The sequence below is a fragment of the Dermacentor albipictus genome, chromosome 1, assembly GCF_038994185.2.
Source record: "Dermacentor albipictus isolate Rhodes 1998 colony chromosome 1, USDA_Dalb.pri_finalv2, whole genome shotgun sequence".
In the NCBI taxonomy this organism is placed as follows: Eukaryota; Metazoa; Arthropoda; class Arachnida; order Ixodida; family Ixodidae; genus Dermacentor; species Dermacentor albipictus.
The window spans coordinates 516,387,468-516,403,505 of record NC_091821.1 but is presented as its reverse complement, the minus strand read 5'-3'; the positions used below and the strand labels follow the sequence as shown (position 1 = coordinate 516,403,505).

The window sequence follows — 16,038 nt, the reverse complement described above, 5'->3', positions numbered from 1 at the left end:
GTACGACGCTTGTGAACGTCTGCAGGAAGCCGCTTCGGAAAAGGTCCCAGGTCGTTAACGTGGCTTCTCTGTTCTCGAACCACGTCCTGGCAGCGTCTTCCAATGCGAAGAAGATATGTCGCAGTTTGTCGTCGCTGTTCCAGCTGTTAAATGCAGCGACCCCCTCGTACGTCTCGAGCCAGGTTTCCGGGTCCTCGAATGTTGAACCGCGGAACGTGGGGGGCTCCCTGGGCTGCTGCAGCACGACGGGGGATGCTGGGGCTGCCATTGGGGAGGACTTGGTGGCAATATTCCTGCTCGTCTCAGGTAGGAGTCCGTGCTCTGGGGGCAGTCCTTGCAGCCGGCGGCTAGCTCGCTGGTCTTGGACGACGTTGGTTTTGTCCTCGGGCTTCGGGCTTGAATCGCGGCTTTGCGGGGGCGTTCGGTACATGAAAGCACAAGCACCTCCACCAGATGTCACGTGGTCGTGACATTGAATAACACAGTAGCAGTACTGTGAACGACAAAACTAACTTATATTGGGCCAACCTGTGTCCACAAAACAGGCTACACTTATAGCACAATGATAGCGGCGAACACGCTCGGCGATCGTCGAAAATCTGATCAGCGGGTCAAGCGCGTCGGCTTTTATAGATGAGCCGTCGAATGTTCCCGATTAACCGATGGGACCCACGTGTCTTCCACAAAGTTCTACACTATTCGCGTCGTGCATACATGCAATCAGATTACACAAGTTGCGGTGAAAGACAGTGGACGGAACCATCGATAACATTCCAGAAACTTCTTTTACATGCAGGCTCGTCCTGCGCTGCACGATAACATTTGTTAGGAGGCCAAACGTGGTCGCCCGATAAAGATAAGTACACGTGTCAATATTTACAAAATAACTCGTCTCTGACAATAACCGCCCATTCATTGAGACAAATCGACTACGCACAATCTTCACTGGTCATGTGTTAATTCTTGCCGAAAGATGTAATCGCAAACATTTGGCGCTTCATCTTGAAACAAGACTGGTAAGCGCGCTCATTGTTGTACGGCAGAATAAAGAACACGAACATGCATCGACATGTGTGCGAACTACTGGAAGGTGAGTGAAGATGAAAGACCTATTGCCGTGCTAGTACTGTGTGTACTGTCCAAAAGAACAATAAAAAAGACGGAAAAGAATGCCCAGTGCCGAGATGTAACGATTCAAGCTTTATTACTTTTCGACCTAGAATGCAACAGCATTAGTTCCATGTGCTTTATACATGGGTAAATGTTATGACACAACTCATTACGTGCACCAACCAGCCCAGCTTATGGACGCATCGCAGCGCACTGCTTTGCACTTCATTGCTGCACAGGAGTTTGCTATCCCCAGTAGCGAACGGTTTGGTTGACCTCCCTGCCTTCCTGCTTCTTGCATTCTCTCTCCGTTTGTATAAAACGCACTAACTTGCGGGAGAGAAAGCGTTTTCCTATTTTAGAATTCAATTATTTTCAAGCAATTATTTTGCAGTTTCAGTAACTAAAGCCCAAATGCGAAAACGAAACCGATTCTGTTTTGTTCTCCGCGCTCACAGAGTGTGGCACCAGGGGGCAGCGCGCTCTGCGCGGCCGTTAGGAGTGGCAGACGGAGCTGCACATGTGTAGTCTGCCGGAATTTTTCGTGCCGTGCGGTAAAAGTTGTTAATTCGCCGTAAATATCTCTTGATTTGTACTCAAGAGTGGAGCAAGACCCCAAGAAAGAGAGATTGACGCATTGGGAGCGAAGGACAGAAACGATGGGTGGTTACGCTGTTTGGGTCTCGGGACGTTCGAATTGGCAAAGTTCCGAATTTGTCGCTCTGTGGTGTACGCTTGTGCGCTCGTCATTTGCCGTTATCGCGCGGAGATATTTGCGCTGGATGTCTTTTGCTTCGTGTACAAAACTCGGCACGCTGCGGCATCGAAGGAGTTGTCCTGTGTTTGGGTGCACGTATGTGCTTGGACACGGATAGCCTGCTTGCTCTCAACGGGTGTTCAGCAGTCTACGCGCACTCGTAACTTGCTTATGAGGTAAGCCCATTTTAATCTTTTTTGGTTTGCATAACGTAGGTGTTAAAATGATGTGTGGTAAGCCGGTGTCGCGAACAGAAATATTGTTTCAAAAGACCACTATGCAACGTCTTAGGGCAAAAATGACGCATGAATGGGGAAAGGGATCACCCTATCTTTTCAGACCGATTCCAGTGGTAGCGCGATCGGCTCGATCGCAATTTCCGCGAAGTACTTCTAACCTTTTGCTCACTCGGGTTAAAAGCGTAGAAGAAAACTGCGTTCAGTGGCGCACTTGTATTGACGCTTGTATTTGCTTGAGAGCATACTGTATCCGATACAAGAACTTCTGTTAGAATACGGAAATAAACGTTCGAGGCAATAGCAGTGGCTCACTACCTGTGATCGTTACTTTCTTGCTTGGGTGTTCGAAACCTTTACTTGAAAAATGCCATTCACCCAACGCTGTACAGCGCTCGCTGTCCTTGGTGCGGAGGCCGGCCAACCCTCGCCCACATTACGTGGGACTGCCAGAACAGGCCACCCAAAATTAATACACCAAAAATAGCCGGCAAACTTTCCGGAAGGGAGCAGTGGGAGACTTCGCTCGCCAGCGAGGATCGGGAGCTGCAACTAGCGCTCCTCGACCAAGCACGGCGGACTGCTCAAGCCAGTGGGGCCCTGGACTAGGGCTCCACCCACTCGCTTTCTGCATTTTTTTCTTTTAAATAAACGTTTTGATATATATTGCTTGGGCGCACGTTTTAATTGTGACCAGAAAAAAAAGTTCTTTGCACGGGCTGCTCTGCTGTGTTTCCTTGGTGAAAGTTTTTTCACTGCTGCAAGACGTGTTGCTTCGAATGATGTCTGGGCAGTCAAGGCATTCGTCTCAGTAAGCAAGCAGTAAACGGGGTATCAGTGCGAAAAAATTTGGACATACAAGAGAAGCGAATGGTATCATCATATGCTCTTTTATTTTACGAATAATGCAGTTGTGTAATTAAAGCGGAGAGTGGATATGCATGAAAGTCAGATTGTATTGACACTCAGCAAAAACAAGGTAACTTATCATTGCTAATCAATCCTTTTCTTTTACTGAAAGGCATGTTGCTGTTCTGCTCGAGCTGAGAAGAGGTCTGCTGCCTGCAGTGGGTCCATCTCTCTCAAGTTATCGCAGTATTGTAGCTCTCACAGTGAGTGGATTCTTTTTCTCTTGGCTATTTGCTACCTGAATCATGAACATCTACTTAGATGTGTAGGTGATCACTGTCAGTGACATTGGAATACTGGTGGGCAAGCACTCCTTTATGATTGCAACACATATGACTGAGTGCAGCTGTGGCAGTATGTGAAGGTGTTAATCTATGAGCCAAATTAGGTTCTTTGAGGTAATATGGTAATATATTTGAGGCACAGAGCATGTTCATAAAGAAAAAGCTATATTTGCCAGGACTAACGCTTATAAAAATTCGCCTCTAGTTTTATCTATTGCCGATTGGAAGTCGCTACCTGCAAACATTGTCTCGCTTACGGAATCATCATCATTTCATGCAGCACTGTTAACCTTTTTAGATTGTGTCAACCTGTCCGAACCCACATTTCCTTGAATAGTTACTTAAACAGTGTGTTTAAGTGCTTGGCATTGTATAAAATTCATTCCGTTTCATCTTATATGTATCTGTGTAGGCTGTTTACCTAAATCATTATTCGATTGTATCCTTAAACTCGTGTTCTGATGGGTACTGATTGTTTGCATCATATTTTAGGTTTTATGAGTGCTTCACGCTACTAAACATTGTATAAACTCCATTACCCTTTCCTTTCTTTCTTTCTTTCTTTCTTTCTTTCTTTCTTTTTGTTTGCTTCTGCTAGATGTTTGTGTGGTTCCTAATGCCTTCATATATTTACATTGTACAGATTTCACTCATGCTTGAACTTTTCCGTCCCCCCCATGTAATGCCCTAACGGGCCCTTGGGGTACTCAAATAAATAAATATATTGATGACATTGGATTGTGGTCTAGCAGGCAAAATGCTAAACAAGGAGAAGTAATCTTAATTTGCAATTGGTAAGATGTGCAAGCAACTCAGGCTGTTATACATAAAATGGGACATTTGTAGATGTTTTCAACAATGCTCCAGTCCTGAATAGCTTCAGAGTTAAGTGATACCACTATAATTTCTCTGTAAACCATGCAGCACAGTTTAGCATTGGGGGAGGCTGGCATCAACAGGCGTCTACTTACTGTGAAGTTCAAATGAGGTGTTACTGTTAAGGTGACTATATATAATTTATGGTTTAATTCTAATCTAGTGTGAGGCAGACATAGTTTACCCACTTGGTTAAACAATAGTGATAATATCTGTAACAATGTAATATCTATGTATACAAGTATTACCTATTCATTTATGCCATTTGGACAATGACAGAAATGCATAGGTAATACTTGTATACATAGACATTACATCACTATGGTTTAACCAACTGGTGCCCCTGGATGCTAAATTTTACAGGGATATTATTAAGTAATGTCAACTTTTGTTGTAACATTAGGGCACCTTTTATATTATTACAGATTACCACCATTGTGTACCATCATAGTGTGATATTTACACTAAATGTATTTGACTTTGCTATAAAACCCTGCACTGTGGTGCATCATGAAATGTTTTTTATCGTTTCTGGCCTCGGAATGCTCTTCCGGTTATATTCTTGTTTGCAACAAAACTATAATGCAGTTTTCGCTCCTTATATTTTGTGGCACTTCAAACTGCGATGAGCTAAACCACTGGGCAGCAATACTGGAATTGCTACTGCGTGTGGAGGTGTCTTCAAACACACACAAGGAATACATATTTGCTTTTTTAGCGCAAAACAACGGACAAAAGAAAGATGATAGAACAAGGCGCTACTCTCAACTGACATCACTTTATTGCATCCCTCCTTTGTAGACAGCAGAATCTAGAAGAACATGCGCTGTGAACACCGTATGCAGGAACCACCAACATCTGATCACAAGAGCACACTCATGCGACAGAATCCGAAAAAAAACATAATGAGTACTGTACAAGGTTAAAGCAAGCACACTAATGTACTCTGACCCCAACGACTGCATGAAGAAAGCTTCCCATAACTCTCTGGCGGTGGTATCCCGGCTCTTTTTTCAAAATCGAAGTATCACGAAACATTGCGAACATAAGCGATCCATACCAACAGGCACAGGTTCCCATTTGGCTTAACATTGTAAAATATGGAAGTGCAAAGCCATGTTTCATGACACTACAATTTTGAAAAAATGCTGTGATACCACCACCTGAGAGTTATCCGAAGCTTTCTTCATACAGTCATTGGGGTAACAGTGCATTAGTGTGCCTTCCTTAACCTTGTGCAGGGCTCAATATGGATTTTTGGATTCCGTCGCATGAGTGCGCTCTTCTGATCGGTTGTTGGTGGTTCCTGCACATGGTGCTCACTGCGCATGTTCTTCTAGAATCTGCCTTCTATATAGGAGTGACGCAATAAAGTGATGTCAGTTGAGAGTAGCGCCTTGTGCTGGGGGGGGGGGGTCGTCTTTCTTGTGTCCATTGTTTTGCGCTTAACAAATTATTTATGGATTCCCACCAACTAGCCCGCCAACACATTGTGTTGAATGCAAGGAAATGCAGCTTTGCCTTTTTTGACTGTGTTGCGGGCACTCTGAAATACTGTCTGTCCAATAACCTTGGTGGCATGGAAGTGCCGTCCACTTCTATGCGTTGCTTTCTTTTTCATTGTGGCATCGCATCACGTTATAATCATAATGTGTATGTACTTTTTCAAAGAGACCCATATTCCTATCCTTGTGTTATACTTGCTGTCGCATTATTTATTTACAATTGACCAGTGCTCCAAGTTCCATTTTATTGCAAAGTAAACTACTGGTACCTAAACAGTTCTGTGTATCAGAAAACCAAAGCCGAACTGCTCAACAGTACCAAGCAGGAGCCTTAGTGCAGTGTCAAGTAGTCAGATTTTATTGGTCATGCACAGGCGCACAGCGTACCTCTTTATTACTTGCTGAACAATTAAGCTGTGTGAAAACTGGGTATTTATGTTGCTTCAACCACATGGTATTGGCCATTGCTCCTGCCCTCAGCAAATGTGGAAGATTATCATGGCATTTCTTTTTCTAACTCTCTTTCCTTACTACAGTGGGATTACTGCATGCGTAAGTAGGAAACGGATCACATAGGCAATCAAAAGCCAACAATGTGTAAACTTGTAACATTGGTTGTACAGTTCGGTGACCCAGAATAAGTTGAAATACACCACAAATGATTGACAATTAACTTTTACTTGACACAGGGCTAGAGCATACAGTAAGCATACCGTATGCTCATACGGTGTCGCATCAATTTAAATTTTAGTGTAGCTTTACAGTGTACGCTTCTATTGTTGCATTCTGTCAGAGGGATGGTAATGTTTCGCGTGTGTAGCAACTAGACTGTATACAGTAGTAAAAATGTGTGAACTGAATCGTTTAATGACTTGATAGAATGTGTAGAACAATAAAGCCATACAATCAACGCACAGTGATGTGACTTTTTCTGCACATGTTGCAGGTTCAAAAAAGTATGGCGGAAGCTGTTGCCAAGGTTCCGACCGGAAAAGAAAGCCAGTATAAAAGAGTCCACACCACTGTTCTCTACTACAGGGGATGGACAGCACATCGAGCGCCCTCGACTGAAGCCAACCTTGTCCGGGAAGTTGGTGCTTCACAACTTTGCAGCAGCACTTTTTTTGCACGGGTGTGTGGCATTTCCTCCCCTAACATGCCTGCCTGATGTGCCATAAGCTGCCCAAGCAGTGTTTCAAGGTGTCCAAAATTTTATCATTGCAGTGTCTACAGTGTTGCTAACATAAGTGGCGTCCAATGGAAATACTGGTAAATGAGAAAAAACTTGATGTAATAGAACACTATCGTATACGGGTTCAGATTGTCACACAAACGCATAGCATACATGCAGAGACCGCCTAAAATGTCAAAAACCACAAAGAAAAGTTTTTCTGGCAGCAGAATTATCTGATCGTACGCACTAGTTAGTCCACCATATGCCCTGCTTCCAGGACAAGCGAATGCATGACACCGCATTTCCACTGTCTTCACCTGCATCAGGTGCGGTTTGCTGCATCCAGCAAAACATATTAGAAATCAGTGGTGCACAATGTTTACTGTCCCCTTTCTCGACGCCTACTGAACACATGGTAAACTGTTTCCAAAGCAGAAAAAGGGAAAGGGCTCTGAACACATTGTATATTAAAGTGGCTTCTACTGGGTAACGCAAGTACTGTGGCATAGTAGATTTTCACCAGGCAACCTGGGAGCCCAAAAAGGCTGCTGCTTACTTGCAAATGACCAACATGTTGTGAGCATGTTGAAGTTCTTTTTTTATTATCATCGCTTATTTAGCTACTGGAGACAGCTTTCACAACTGGAGTAGAAGCCTTGGAAGCATGAAACACTTTACAAAACCAGCTTCAATATATCATGTGTCTGCATCACAATTTCATGGCTGCATAAGTGAACCCTCTGGTTAACATGCGAGTGTGTCCATGATGTTTGCCATGCATTATCCACTTTATTTACAGGTCAACCCTATCTTGAGGTTTAAGCTGATGTTGCGTTTAGAGAAATTATGGCTGAGAGCCAGCTTTTGAGAATGCAGATTGAGCTCGACAGATTAAACACCAGCAGAAGTCGTTGAGGATTTCAGATCAAGAATCTTCAAAGGCCAGTTCATTTAGTGGTGTTAATATTCTGCTCAAAGTTGTTGGTTGTTACATTCACATGGTGCCCAAGCATTGCGGTAACAACTTCACTTGAAGTACATAGCAAGGGTGTATTCGACGTAAGCTGGTGGCTTTTTTCTGCGTTTTCAAAAACTGGTTTCTTGTTCAGTTTAAATTTTCAAATTTCTTATTGTTTATTAGGTGTTGTGTCCTGTTTCCTTTTCCTGCAGCTTCTTAGTTAAACATCTGAATAGTGAACACAGCATGACCTTTTGCTTGATTTCCTAGATTACACGTTCTCGACGCAAAACAGTTTCAAACCTGCTTCTACCGTACTGAAAGAATAACTTGAAGCAGCCATAGCCACTAATAACACGCAAGAGATGATTATGAAAATTTTAATATTGTTTTATGATCTACAGGGTGTCTTAACTATCATGCATCATGATTTAGAAATATGTAAATGCAGTGTAACTAGACAGAATGAAGGTAATGTTGTTTGCCATCGCTTGGAGATACTCAGATTATTTTTTTCATTCTGCCTAATTACATAATTCTTAATTAGTTAATAAATATCTCAAATAACTAAATGAAAAGTGTCAATGAAAAGCTGTAGAGCAATATGAAAGCCTCCCGGTACACTTTTCTGTTACTGTTACTCATTGTGTGCTACATAAAAGTGTTTTTCCAAGGAATAAGCCTGTGAATACATGTAAAGTGTCTTGAGTGGCCAGTCATGTGTCAATTTTGTGGTGCAATGCCACGAATACAACTTAAATGGGTTCTTTTAAGAAAATGACTTAGTTCAAAAAATTATCCTTCTTTATGCAGCCTGTGGAGACAAGGTTTTTCAGACATGGCCATGGCCTTCAAGGAAGATGCCGAGGCCACAGGCAGTTCCTCCAGTGACCGTGAAAAGGCCCCCTGGGGCACAAGTCTAATTTGGCACCCCTACCTTTCTCCTGCAGCCTTTCCGTCTACTTAGCTAACCAAGTGGGTCAACGGTTGCAAAGAGAAAAAAGAATCAACAGCTTCAAACGTAGAACTTGCTCAAGCTCAATGCATTTTTGGTGTGAAGTTTTTCCCTTATCATTTATCAAAAACGGGTAATAAGTATATGATATGGTCTTCATACGGGCACCTCTTTCCCATAGAGAATTATCAGTAAAAAAAGCAGCTTATGAAGGCTTGCATATTAGTTAGGATGATGTGGCATAGATAGGATAATGATTGTGAATGTTTCTGGTGGAGGTAGTGGTAGTAGAGTGAATAATCAGTTTATATGTAGATTAAAAGGCAGTTCGTTCTAATGCGAGAATTTTAAATCATCCCAAATAATTCTTGCATTTGATAGTCTATGCACATTGAGCGGCAGTGCTTCTTGATGCTTGTTTCTTGCTGACATCATTCTTATGCTGCATAATTCACCTGTTTAAATTCCCTATTTCTCCCGTTCAAGCAACTTTACATTCATCATAACAAACCTTGTAGATGAGCTCCAGAAACTTGCTGATGAGATTAGAGGGTGGCGTGCATCCCAGGCTTAGATATGGATTCAAGAGCCTCATACCTTGCAAATGTAAGAAATACTCCTGCTAAGCAAGTTCTTGGTATCATACAAGGTTATTTGCGAATACGAATTTGCCTAAATTGGGAAAACAGTCAATCGATAACATGTGAAGCGTTATCGCTGACAATACAAACACATTCCAACTGAAGTTAATACAAATAAATATAGCACCAAATGAAGAATCACTGGCATGATGCCATTCTTTCAGTGGAATAAAGTTGTCCTGCGTTGTAAATCTGGAATCCTTTATAATCCAGGCTACTAAATACCTCATGAGGGTTGTGACGTGAAATACCCATGTATTTATTCCTCGTTTTTTTTACTTTAAGACCCGATAATGCATAAAGAGCAGTGAAAGAACTGAGATCACAGTACTTAATACTCTATATTGCTCCAAACATCCGTTTCTCTGCCGATCACAGCATTTAATAGTAACAATTTTGTGGCAAAAAATGTGAGACAGAAGGCACATAACACTTGGAGTGGTGCTTTTCACTTTGATTGTTTGGGAACAAAATCCATAGTGTAGATGTTATGGCCCTACGTGTCGTTACCTTTGAACAACAAAAAGCTAGGGGGTTTGCGTTTTGCAAAACTGCATGCAGGTTTTTACTGTGTGCAATTAAAATTAGAAAACTTCACAGCTGATACTAAATGCATTCTCCACAGCTTTAGGTTATACAGGTGCACTACTTTACACCGAACCCACTCTTTAACCTCGTCACTGCCCACACTCTTAGGCAAAGTTACACCCTTTAGAGGGCCCCTTCTGCCACACAGCGATAATTGTCATCTGCCTTGATGCGTTTCCTTTCTTTAACGCTGTGAGCCCTGTACTTTCCAGTAACGAACGGCATGCGCGTTATCAGCATGATAGCATTCCCGACAGGAAAGTAGCGGATGTGGCGTTTTCATGAAAGGAAACACATCAAGGCAGATAATGATTATTGTTGTGTGGCAGAAGGGGCACTCCAAAGGGTGTAACTTTGCCTAAGAGTGCAGGTGGTGATCCAGACTCTTCAAAGGTGGTTCATTGTATGGGATGGCACATCGCGCTTCACTTATTTGCAGAATATTGCATTCCAATTGTGTCATATGAGATAGATCCATTATAGAGCTTTAAATTGCCCTAAATTTATTACAACTGTGTACTGGTAAACTGGCAGCAGCTTCCAGTGGTTGTGGCAAAACAATTGTAACTGCCACATTATATGTAACTGCTAGTGCACAGGCATCGGCAGCAGCAATGGTTAGGGTACTCTTGTTTCTTCTATTCTGGGGTATGCATCCTCCTCCAGAGAATAGTTTTTTTCGTCTTCCTCTTCTACCACATTCGAACGTGAAATGGGGCGTAATTTGTAGGGAATACTCTTGCATAAACTTCATGAGCATTTCTTCTTGTCTGTGCCACAGCTCATTGTTCCTACGACTGTAAAAGCAGTGTGCCTGTTTACAGCACCCGTAGGGAACAATCTGAATCTTTAACGAACAGTAAGGATAATGAGCAATCGAATAATTTTTAGCAATCTTCAACAAATTTAGCACTCTGCTTTACACTGTGGTGTTTTTGAAACCCTAATGTTTGCACAAGGTTTGACTGCAGGATGTCATTTTGTGTGAAAGAGTGCACTTGTGCGCATAACACCTCATCGACAACATTCCGCTGCACAGGATGTCATTAGCTTTCGTATGCATTGGTCATTATCTCACAAACGGGCTGCTCCTTTGTTAGCTGGAATGTAGCAATAATGTAAAGCACATTTGATGTCATAACAAAAAGAATTGTGCCCTCTTATCCGCTGATTCTCCTCACTTCATGTCTAGTGTTTTAATAGCATGGTTGACACCATGAGAGTCAGTGTGGTGTATAATTATGTCTATGGTAGGGTGGGGGTGTACAATAACTTAAGCAACTTTTCCAGACGACTTGAATGAGTATTCTGGAATGCTGTTTTTTTTCACTCACTGTTGCCAAGTTTCATCTTGGTTGTGGCAACAGGTATAATGTAGTTCTCTAGCGCTCCTGCCAACACACATAATGTGCAGGCATCTGTGTTGAAAGAAAGACCAGCTAATGGTTTGCCAGGAGCTAAGGTCCATTTAGAACATAAAACTTTGGGCTTACACCAGTGGAAATAACTGGTGATGAAAGCACACCCAGGAAAACTGCCCATATTTTCCTTCATTGTCATAATGCTTAAGCTTTGAACCGCATGTGAACTGACTTGTTTAAAAAATGACCCATTTCCTTGTTCAAGTAAGACAAAGATTCCACAGGAAGACAGAAACTTGAAGCCGTCAACAGCAGCATGAATATAAACAGCGCTCGGCGTTTTGCAATCTTCCACCTGGTTATATTGTCCATCACATTTTTTCTACAGGCTGTTCTTTACTGTTTTATAGTCATGCCCAGTTTAATTTTAATGTCCCTATTTTTATTTTTTGGTTAATATATCTTTTCTTCATCGGCTTTCAACAAAATATATATTCATAATGTGCCTTCATTTACAATATACAGTGATCTTAACCAGATGCATCTTGATACAAAATTTATTTTCCTTAATTCTTCGTTTCGCTTTTCCAAAAGTGCAAGCTGTTTATCTTGATACCTATTTTCTCTTCTGGGAAGATTAGGTCTACTGGATTATTGACTGCTTACATGTGTACATCGTTTTCTATTATGGTCACCCCTACTCGCAGCAAGTACTGACAACAGTGCTCATGCCCACTCCATCACAATCGCCACTGCTAAGCACACCCTTCCTTCCTTTATTTTAACACTTTGGCTTCTCTTGACCTATTATATACACCAATTTCTTCTCCCCCAATGAGGCTAGGGGCCAGTGAGCTATGCACAATCCAAAACAACACAGCCAAGGAAAACATTTGCTACCCAAATGACAAGCACGTATATCGAAATGTTGGCTACAGCAGCATCGCTTGTTCAAACAATGTTGGTCTACTTACATGTTTTTCTAACGCTGAAGTTACTGCTTTGTCGTGTTCTGTGATTATACTTTTTTGCCGCTTTCTTTAGGATGGATATTCACGAATACTATTTGTTTCTTTTAACAGCAGCAAGCTTATCCTTGCAAGCATATGGGGTCAAGAACAACTTTCACCATGGAGAAGTGCAAGACGACTGATTGAACAAAATAAAGTTGCTTCTGTGATCTAAGAACTTGAGGACTGAAATGTTGCACATTTTTTTATATATGCTATGCAGTGCATTCATATCACAAAGTGCAAAATCTTTTATCTCTGCAGCCATGTCAGTGTGTTGACAAGACAATTTTCTCAATGGTGACCTGCTGCTTTGGCTATGAGCATCCAAGGAAAACACTTGCTACCCTAATGACAAGCACGTATGTCCAAATGTTGGCTACAGCAGCATCCCTTGTTCCAACAATGTTGGTCTACTTACATGTTTTTCTAACGCTGAAGTTACTGCTTTGTCGTGTTCTGTGATTATACTTTTTTGTCGCTTTGTTTAGGATGGATATTCACGAATACTATTTGTTTCTTTTTACAGCAGCAAGCTTATCCTTGCAAGCATTTGGGGTCAAGAACAACTTTCACCAGGAAGAAGTGCAAGACGACTGATTGAAGAAAATAAAGTTGCTTCTGTGATCTAAGAACTTGAGGACTGAAATGTTGCACATTTTTTTTATATATGCTATGCAGTGCATTCATATCACAAAGTGCAAAATCTTTTATCTCTGCAGCCATGTCAGTGTGTTGACAAGACAATTTTCTCAATGGTGACCTGCTGCTTTGGCTATGAGCAGCCTTCATTGCATTTGCATTAAAGGAGATGTACTATCCTGCACAAAAGTTCCCTGGAAGTGCGCGCCTTGACCAAATTGCATTTCTGTTCAAGACCGCTGAAAACAGTGGCTCACGTATACACATTCTAAACGCAAATGGTAGCACGGCTGATCCCAGCAAATAGTGCACCACAAAATTCGGTCGACTCTCGCACGTCCTAGGCAAATTTGTCCTCGATTGCACATTCTCCGAACAATAGATTTGCTCTGCAAGAGGAAATACGGGAAGCACCTGTACTTTAACGGATATAGTACAGATTTAGCATACGGAGTCTTTTGTTTTCTGAATACGGCAAGCACCTGTATTTGAACGGTTATAGTACAAATTCAGCATACAGTGTGTTCCGTTTTCTGAATACGAGAAGCACCGTACTTTAACGGTTATAGTAGAGATTTAGAATACAGAGTCTTCCGTTTTCTAGATACAGAAGCACTCGTATGTTGTATTACGGTCTCTCTTTTACAGTTGTCCGTTCTACGGAAATGACCGTTCTTAATTTACGGAAGAGTGTTCGGTCGCAAATAACCAGCAAATTTTCTGTAAAGTAAGGCAAATTATTTTTACTGTGTATGCGGGGCCGCTGTGCAGTGTTGGGGGCCCTTTTTAAACCGCAAGCACTAGGTTTCAGCTAAAATTGAAAGCACATGTAACCTTTTTTTTAAGGGGGGGGGGGCTTTTCTTAGTGTCTAAACACAGTTCCAAAGTTATCACTTAGCTCAATATGCGCCTGCATGTGTTTCTAATATCCAGCATGTTCTCACGGATTCAATAGTGAAAGAGCGTTCTCTTATCAGATTGCGCGCGTGAAGCGAATGCTGGCGTACATTCTCCATCACATTTGACGACCCGAGATTGAGCTGCACTGCACAAGCATTCCAGTCTGATGAACCGACGCCTTGATCCGTAGATCGGAATCAGAGGAAGTACTTTGCGCGCAGCCATGGTTATGTTTGAGTGCTTTCTTTTCCAGCTCAAGCTCATCTTATAATGCGTAACACTCGTGACTAACTCTTTCGGAAGTGTTTCGTTCTTGATATTACTACAACGTGAGAGTATACAGGTACTCCCTCTTCATTGAGTGAATACTGGGAAAGGGACTAGGCCTTTTCTTGTGTCTGCGTTTACACATTTACCGCAACAATTTATTTTTCATAATTAGCTTTTTAATTTGGGGGGCTGTAAAGCACAGCAACCTTTTATTAACAGGATGTTTTAATAACACAAAAAAATTAAATGCTTATTAGTCGCCTTTCACATCATCGTAAGCAATTTCAATAGAGATATACTTACGATAATTAAAAGCCTATCCGTTTGACAACGCTTCATCTGAGTTCCCCTTTGCAAGGTGATACAGACTTGCAGGTGGCTCGTATCGGTGATCCTCGACATATGTCCAACCGCCAAACAAAGAGTTATTCCGAATGTTTCATTTCAGGAAGGCCTGTTACCCTCCTGTCTGTCATTCCCGTTCGCAAGCACGCATAAGACGAAAGTGCTTCGTGAAGAGCATCGTTAGTCCAAACTAACGAGCTACCGTACCTCACCTCGCTTATATTGCGGTCATTTAGGCTTAGATAAGAAAAATTATAGATATATATATTAACGAGAAGAAAGGGGGTTAACCGAGGGTCCCGATTTTATTAGTAATGTGATCACAAACCAACAAACATTGACACCGAGGTCAACACAGGGGAAATTACTTGCGTTTAATAAATGAAATAAAGAAACGAAGAATTAATGGAAATTAAAGTGGATGAAAAACCAACTTGCTGCAGGTGGGAACCGAACCCACAGCCTTCGCATTTCGCGTGCGATGCTCTACCAATTGTGCTACCGCGGTGCTGTTTTCCCATCCACTTTCTTGGGTATTTAGGTCTCCTAGTAGAACCCTGGGAGTGTTAGCCAGCGCCACTGAGCAAGCATCAGTGGTAGCACGTCTCAGCAGATTGGGAAAGAAGCGAGGGACAAAGAGGAAAAGCTGTGGCCCGGGTGGCAGGCGAAGTGGCAGCTTAGGGGCGAGAGAATATAAGCAAGAGTTGGCGTAACCAGTTGAATTCCAGTGTAGATGTGTGATGTGCCGATGATGGGAGTCACCGCCCAGCATCCGTCCTTTGCGGCAGTATAAGCTCCCGCCGTTCTTGGTAGCAATCCTTTACTGAAAACCAATCTTCACAATTATTAATCGGTCATGCCTAGCCACGTATTCCTTAGTCGCAGATTCTGTGGATTACAACTACGCTGTCCCGACAAGTTCCGACCATAACGTGGCGCTTGCGGTTACGGATGTCATACTCGTGACTCTTACTGTACTACTACTGTACTGCGCGAATACTATAAACATTGGTTTACTGCACAAGTTTGTGAACAGACATTTTAGAACCGCGTTTTTCCCCTTACATACGCTCAACGCAGGCACCATTGGAGCCTCTTACGGTGCGCGTCCCTTCAAGACAGAGACGCGAACGCAAACATAAGAACGCGCTATAGAAGACAGGGTCTTGGGCCTCGTGCCAAACAAACCCAAGCCAGCAATATGTTAACAACCTTGCCGTCGTTTCTATGCAAAGAGGTTATGTATTTAAACTTATGAAGTGGCAGTCCAATCCACCACCTGCGGGAGCGCGTGAAGCCGCCGGGGGACACATTGTTAGAGCAAAAGGAGCGCGGCCACAGTACGTGGCTGCGGTATACGCGAGACGCAACCTGTGCCTGCGGTTCTGCGATGACCAAATAAAATGAAACCTCTTTAGGAAGTATATCAGTCCGCCACTGTGTGTCGCTGATGTCAAAAATACAACGCCATGGTGGTGGGTGCCTTGTGTTCTGTGTACAATATGTTGCGAGAACTG

At 42.5% G+C, this 16,038-nt stretch overlaps 1 long non-coding RNA gene across 1 annotated transcript; it reads left to right on the top strand.

Moving 5' to 3' along the window:
- The first annotated feature begins 1,625 nt into the window (after positions 1–1,625).
- Positions 1,626–12,419, top strand: LOC135912432 (uncharacterized). Its single transcript, XR_010567664.2, has 4 exons — positions 1,626–2,043; positions 3,125–3,215; positions 6,624–6,809; positions 8,623–12,419. It is a non-coding gene; the product is annotated as an uncharacterized lncRNA (long non-coding RNA).
- Positions 12,420–16,038: the final 3,619 nt, after the last annotated feature.